This window comes from Apium graveolens, chromosome 8, assembly GCF_009905375.1.
Source record: "Apium graveolens cultivar Ventura chromosome 8, ASM990537v1, whole genome shotgun sequence".
Taxonomy (NCBI): Eukaryota; Viridiplantae; Streptophyta; class Magnoliopsida; order Apiales; family Apiaceae; genus Apium; species Apium graveolens.
This window is the reverse complement of record NC_133654.1, coordinates 129,284,724-129,292,783: the sequence shown is the minus strand read 5'-3', so window position 1 is coordinate 129,292,783 and position 8,060 is coordinate 129,284,724. Positions and strand designations below refer to the sequence as shown.

At 34.3% G+C, this 8,060-nt stretch overlaps 1 pseudogene; it reads right to left on the bottom strand.

Annotated features, from left to right (window-relative positions):
- Window positions 1-4,174: 4,174 nt before the first annotated feature.
- Window positions 4,175-5,206, bottom strand: LOC141679995 (ent-kaurene oxidase-like; annotated as a pseudogene).
- Window positions 5,207-8,060: the final 2,854 nt, after the last annotated feature.

Sequence of the window (8,060 nt, the reverse complement as noted above, 5' to 3'; positions counted from 1 at the left end):
AGTTTCTGCCATTGCCATTTTATGTAAACTATGGTAGTCACCTCCCTGCTGAGGTTAAGTTGTTAGGACCCTTGAATATTGTTTGGACGAGAAAATATCCGAAAAACTCTAAGAGCATCCAAGATCTGTCTAATATGATGAATTTCTACTTAATGAAACCCTACCACATGATTCTACTGGAATATGAAGGAGGAGCGCAGTTCAAATTTCAAGTATATAATCCGTATGTGGTGGAAATAAAATATACAGAAGTGGCATGGGATTCTGACTTGACCTGGACTGATACCAAGCTAGAAAGACTGAGTACCTCTTTTTGTTATAATGCTACAACTAATTTCTGCACTATTCAGCACATACTTCTTGAAGGCAAATATTTGTTGGGCACATTATTCACAGAGGTAACAAATAGACGTCCATATTTACATATTTATGTTAAAATATTGTGATTTTTTTTAATGTGTTGTCTCTAATAGTTTTGTACCTTCTAAGTTATCAATTCAGATACTTGCGACAAATTTGGGTTATGTGAAAAGTCTTCAGTCGTTACATTTTGTTTTGAGGATCTAGAATGGTCTATCCAAGTAAAATGGGTTTCCGACGCAGTCCTTTTTACTAATGAGTGGAATTGGTTCATTCGAGATACACAAATTAAAATTGGTGATATCATTGCTCTCTCCTATACTGACGAAGCACTGAAGTTTAAAATATGTGTTTTTGATGAATCTGTCATTCCAAAAGATGGAACTTATGGAGGTATCTTGTCATTAACAGCTTTTTTTTAAAAACCTGAGATTTTGAAATTGTTTCCCATGTTGGATTTTAACAGGTGAGGCAGATGATTTTCAATATTATGCCAAGTTTTTTAAGGTTATTATAGATCATACGTTAGAGTTCGGAGAACTGGTATGTTTGTACTTTGTTCTTGTTTTATAAGGAGTCAATCACTAAAATGAGGTCTTGTAGTAATTGATAACCTTACTATGCAGGAAGTACCGCATATGTTTTACTGTCATCATGGTACAAAACTTGCCAATAACTTAAAGATTTTTCTCGGTGGTGGAATGAGTGAAAAATTAAAATTCTATTTTACGGAGAAGAAGATTTATGGGATTAATCAGTTTTTACGGAAGTATGTTGTACGTGAGGGTTACATTATGTTTTTTAAATATTGCGGTAATTCAGACTTTCAGATTTCTGTTTATGATACGGGATGCATGAATCACCTACGTAATTGTTGTGGAACATACCGTTTTGAAGATTTCATGTTTCCTTCATGTTCTAAAGAAGTAATTGAGATTGATGATAGTTTTAATGTAAAATGTTTTTTATATTTAATTTATTTCAATCATTAATCACGCAGTAATTTAAAATGTTTTTATTATAAAAACATGATAATAATATATGTACAACTAAGATAATAAAATAGTTATATAAAAAAGTAATATTAAAATAATTTCAATTAATTATTTTAATTAATATTCGATTATCAATAATTCATTCAATTATGTAGGATTTCAGATTTTTAACCTTTTTTAGTGCAAAAAAATGGAATCATACTAAAATAACCATAGGGTCACACATTTGTAATCCTGCATTACCATTTTTGTAATAACTGATTTTACAAATTACACATAAGTTTAGAACCCTGCGGAGTATCCACAAATCATCCTAAAACAAAATTCTTCTTTCTTCCCTGGGAGACATTTATAACTTAAAGTGAAATGAAATAAATTGAAGCTATCATTTTCAGGGGTGTTCATGGGTTTTACAACCCATCCAAACCGAATCAACTGTTCCTTTTTTTGCTCGATTAAACTGACTCTAAAAAATCCGACACTTGATTGAGTTAAAAAAAAATTCAAACCTGCTTAAATTGGTTGGGTACGGGTTTTACTTTTTGTCGGCCTATCCAACCCAACCCGATTTAAGTTACAACATTGTTCGATAATTTGAGTATATATACACATATTACATACAACTATACATTATATGATATTATACATTATATGATATGTTATAATTTTATTTATAGGTGTATGGTTACGTTTTATTTGTATGAATACATATGGTTTACGTCATAATATTGTATAATATTAATACATTTTATTAAATTATTTAACGTATTCAAACCGCCCGTCACAACCACACCCAATTCGATGTGCGCTGGGTAGAGATGGGTTGCGACTTTTATTTTTACGGATTGGGTTGAAATTTTTTAGACCGGTTTAATTGGGTCGGGTTGTAAATATACTACAACCCGACCCGTGAACACCCCTAATCATTAATATGGTTCTCTTATTGGTGCCTTTACTAATTCAGTCGTATGTGCAACCTGCGATTTACTGAAAGCAAGCTCGTTTTGTACCCTGGTGTAATATCCTGTAATTTTTAAAATTAGATTGATAATAGAATAATAGAATAAAAAAGATTAAAATCAGATAATGATTAGGATATTAAAATTGGATTAGACTAATGGGCCTAAAATTTGGATCAGATTCTAAAATGGATAACTTATAGGTTAAGATATTGGGTTTTGTATCGTTATAAATAGATCCTATTCGTCCTCCTCGTTTTAATTATTAAAATTCGTAGGGCTCTTTTTAGCATAAATCAGCTGTATTGTAAAATTCGTAGAAAATTCATTGTAAGTCGGAATTCAGTGGTCCTGGACTTTTCGGAAAGGTCTTTTCATTCTCTACAACTTTCGTGTTTCGTGTTTGCCAAGATAATGTCGTTCAGAGGGTCAAAAAGAGCAAATTCAGATCTGGTCAGGTTTTGAGGTAAGTTTTCGATCGATCTTGCTAGTGTTTTCAAAATTGTGTGTTGTGTGTTTATATTTGATTATTAAAATATGGGCTAAGTGATGATATATTTGAAAAATATATGTGTAGTATATGTATTGTTGTACCTCTGTGGTGTCGAGACAATAATTTGGGATTTTTGATTTGTGCCATGGTTTGTGAAAATATCGAATAAGAACTTAGGACTGCAGTCACCGGATTGTAGTGACAGTTTTGTGAAAATTTAGGACCATTATTACCGGGTTGTAGTGGTTGTGGCATAAATTACGGGTTTTGAATTTTTGTTGTTTATGTGCTATGTGTATCGTATGTATCGAAAAAGAATAAGAATATGTATCGAAAGTGTTTGTTTCGTATATCGTATCGTATAGATTATTGTATTTTGTTATATGTGGACATGTTACTTGGCCAACTAGTTGGATCGATTGTTTTCTTGCTAGGCTGTATAGCTCATTACTTACAATTTCAGGTTTCGCCTAAGAGTTCGAGTTGGATAGCATTGGAGTTCGAGCATCTTAGTATTGGAGTAGAATAACTTATGGACTTCCGCTTCCGTTAGCTGCACTTTTGTAATAGTCACTTTTGTAATAAAACTTTGATTAATAACTTGGACTTTGTATTAGTTTTGATTTAGATTTAATAGTCCGGAAGTGCGGGCTGTTAGCCTGACCAGATCTGAATTTACTTTTTTTGACCCTCTAAACGACGTTATCTTGTAAAACACGAAACACGAAAGTTGTAGAGAACGAAAAGACCTTTCCGAAAAGTCCAGGACCATTGAATTCCGACTTACGATAAATTTTCTACAAATTTTACAATACAGCTGATTTATGGTGAAAAGAGCCCTACGAATTTTAATAATTAAAACGAGGAGGACGAATAGGATCTATTTATAACGATACAAAACCCTATATCTTAACCTACAAGTTATCCATTTTAGAATCTGATCCAAATTTTAGGCCTATTAGTCTAATCCAATTTTAATATCCTAATCATTATCTGATTTTAATCCTTTTTATTCTATTATTCTATTATCAATCTAATTTTAAAAATTACAGGATATTACACCTGGACACTGAGCACGAAAAATTGTGATGTCTAAAATACTAGAGAATGCCCGAAACATAGAAATACTCTAGTACTCATTTACGCGTATAAGGCAGAGTTTGTAAAGCATCTTTAACTAGTAACAACATAGAGCAGGCAAGGCGTTAAACCTCACAAGTCATAAGTTACTAGTCACAATTCACAACTGGATGCTTATCGTTTCCCATACATTTGATGCATAACATGATACAACTAAACCAGGACAACAACAAAATAACTACATAGAAAAACAGTCTTCAAATAGTAAATGATAGAGAACTAAAAGTTCAGGGAGGCTCCCAAAGCAAAAAAGTAACATAGTACTGATAGACATCTGGCATCCACGGGTGTTTTATTTGGTCGCTCAGCTCCTTGGATTTAGGATTGCCATCATGGGGATGGAGTTTGCGAGATGTAAGGCCTACAGTATCAACGTCAGCTATCTGACCATCCGTCAATCTCCATTCAAACTCTTGTATTAGTCTACCGATTGCCACACGAGAGATTGTCATTGCCTCGAGAGCTCCTGCACACGTTATCGTAGTTTTCTTTCATAAATCTCTCGGGAAACCCTCTGTTCAGGATTCTCCCACACATCCTTGTCCATGAGATATTTATGGAAATCTGAGAAAATAATGATGAATGTTATAATTAAGATTATGTCAATGTTGGGACGGGAAATATCATGAAAGTATATAGGGAAGAGGACCACCTCGCTGCCGGCAAGAATGAAGTACCCTCCCAGCTGAGTAAGGAATAATTGGAACAGGACAGTGAAATCTTACAGTCTCTTGAAAAATAGCATAGAGAAAAGGAAGCTGAGGCAACTTCGCTTCCGTAATTCTGTCAGACCCACACACCCTATTGATCTCCTCATAAAGCCTTTCCTGAAGTTTGAAAAGAAATTAGATTCATGCATAAATCTAATTTACAGGGGGGAATAAATGTATCAACCTAAGTTCATACATGGCCCATTCAGTTGCCACCACCATAGTATCTGATGTTTCAATGATCACCTCCCAAAGTAACATAACAAGTTGATTTTCTGATAGCGTTTTCCCCTCAGTTTTCAAGTAACGCTGCATACCCTATTTTCAATCACATTCAGGTTATTATGGTGTAAATATTATTGAAAGATCAGTTAATAACTCAAAGGCAATATAAAAAACCCTCTCTTGAAGCACTTTGTTTTCTAGCGATTTCATAACTACCATCCTGCGGATATCCATCCGTTCCTATTTTGTTTCCAAAACTTGTATTTGGAATCCATTTCAGAAGTCTCGCCAATCAACATCAATTACACCCAGTGGCGAACGCATAAATTTTTTTTAGGGGGGTCCGAAATTTTTTCATGGAAAATGTTTTAGTGTAAAATTTTGTATTTTTGTTAAATTTTGGGAAAGTTGGAAAAATAAGGTTCTAAAAGTAACCGGCATTCATCCCTAGTTCACCATGATTTTTATGTTTGAGAAAGAAATAGAGATTTGATTTCTAACTGGACTCATAATTGAAGAAAGAAAAAGGAAATATAGAAGATAGAGGTTCTCCTCTACAACACACAGTTAGAAACAAAACCTGCTAAAACCAACTCTACTACACTATCAATGCATGAATTTAACATACTACTTGGATTATATTTGGAAATTCAGGGGGGTCCAGGGACCCCTCTGGACCCCCTGGATCCGCCTCTGATTACACCCACCATCGGATCTTGAACTAGACAATAAATAAATCATGTCTTGACATTGTTGTACCAAGTTCATCCACATAAATGGACTCCACATCTTCTCCTAAAGTCTGTATATCCTCAAAAATCATTTTACGCTTTCATTTATAATATTACAACTATAAGTACATGAACCATAATAAATTAAACTCACTTGGTTTCATTGCTAATCCAAAAAGTCCAAACTCGAACAAATCTCTGAAATTTATAGACTCAAGTGGACAATTCTTTATCAGTGTATGCAACTGGTTTGATGTGTTTTCGATCAGTGTATCTCTGTAGATGCGATGTCGCTTCTGCTTAAAGTGATCAACCCAAAAGATAATAATATAAAATATAGTATCAATAGAAATTAAAACAAAAGCAAAGTTTAAGTATAAAAGAGTTGGAGATTAAAGAGAAGAAACTTGTTCTCAATAATCCACACAACTAACTCACACAAAAAAGATATAAACTCACACTTGTATTTCACTCAAAAGATTATATTAAACTTAACGATTACAAAGCTTGAAATAGTGTCCTATTTATAGGCCTCCATAGAACCTACTAGAATATGCAACTCCCTAAGTACATGAAAAGCTAAAGATCATAAACTCAAAAGACCATGAACTCAAAAGTCTTGAATCTCAAAGGTCTATTCTAGGTGCTTTCATGAACATTCAATATTATTAAAATAATAATCTAAGTTTAGCTTATAATTGTTTTAACATCCCCCCTTAAGCTAAACTTTTTCTCATGCCAACTTTATTCTTCAACTCCTTAAAAATGTCGGGCCTCAAAGGTTTCGTAAAGATATCACCAATTTGATCTTGTGACTTGCAATGTTGAATCACAACTTCTCCCTTTTTCACTAAGTCTCGGATAAAATGATATTTGATTCTTATGTACTTACTCTTTCCATGAAATACCGAATTTTCCGTGAGTGCTATCGCTGACTTGCTATCACAATAAATAATTGGACTTTCTTTAGCGGCATGCTTGAGATCCTCCAACACCCATGTTATCCATAATGTTTGACAACTAGCTAATGATAAAGAAATATATTCCGCCTCCACTGTTGAGAGAGCCACAACTTGTTGTTTCTTTGTCATCCATGTGATTGCACAAGAGCCAACAAAGAAAAAATTTCCCGAAGTACTTTTACTATCATTAACACTTCCGGCCCAATCACTATCACAATATACAAGCACCTTAGAGTCATTTGCCTTTTGATAATAAAGTCCATCTCCAAGCGTTCCCTGAACATACCTCAAGATTCTCTTTCCGGCCTCCCAATGTGTCTTCTTTAGTTGCTTCATGAATCTACTAATCAAGCTAACACCATATGTGATATCCGGCCGAGTGGCGGTCAAGTACATCAAACTCCCTACAAGACTTCTATATAATGTAGGATCAATAAATTTAGAATCATCATCCTTACTTAATTTCAAGCCAACTTCAACGGGAGTACTACATGGTTTCGCCTCTTCCATTCGAAATTTCTTCATCAAATCCTTTGCATACTTTTCTTGAGAGATAAAAATTCCCTTTTCATATTGCTTTACCTCAATACCAAGAAAGTAGTGAAGTAAACCCAAATCGGGCATCTCAAATTCTTGCATCATATTCTTCTTGAATTCTTCAATATCATCATGATTATCTCCCGTAGAAATCAAATCATCCACATATAAGCCAATGATTAGAATTTTATCTTTGTTCTCCTTGATGTAAAGTGTATGCTCAAATGGACACCTCTTAAATCCCATCTTTATAAAATACTCATCTATGCAACTATACCATGCCCGTGGGGCTTGTTTTAAGCCGTACAAAGCCTTCTTCAACCGATATACTCTATTTTCTTCATTCCTGTTCACATAGCCCGGTGGTTGATCAATATACACCTCTTCTTGCAATTCGCCATTCAAAAAAGCGGATTTGACATCCATTTGGTAAACTTGCCACATATTTTGTGCGGCCAAAGAAAGTATCAAACGAATTATTTTAAGTCATGCCACGAGAGCAAAAACTTCTTTGTAATCAACACCATACTTTTGTTTGTAACCTTTAACCACCAATCACGCCTTATATTTCTCAACTTCACCTTGTACATTCATCTTTTTCTTGTAAACCCACTTGACTCCAATAGGTTTCTTTCCTTTAGGAGCTTCAACTAACTCCCATGTTTGATTTCTTTCGATTGCATCAATTTCTTAATCCATGGCATGGCTCCATTTATTTTCTTTAGCGGCATCTTCAAAAGAGACCGGATCCGCATTTGCATATAAGGCAAAATCAACAAACTCATCTTCCAAAATTCTTCTTGTTTCTCCATAGAGATCCGCCATAGTTCTTGTCTTTTTAGGTAGAGATTCGGAACTTGAGGATGATGATGATGAGTTTGGTGGAGAATTAGATAGTGGAGTAGGTGGAGTGGAGCTTTCTTCTTCAACTGGATCAAATGCATCATC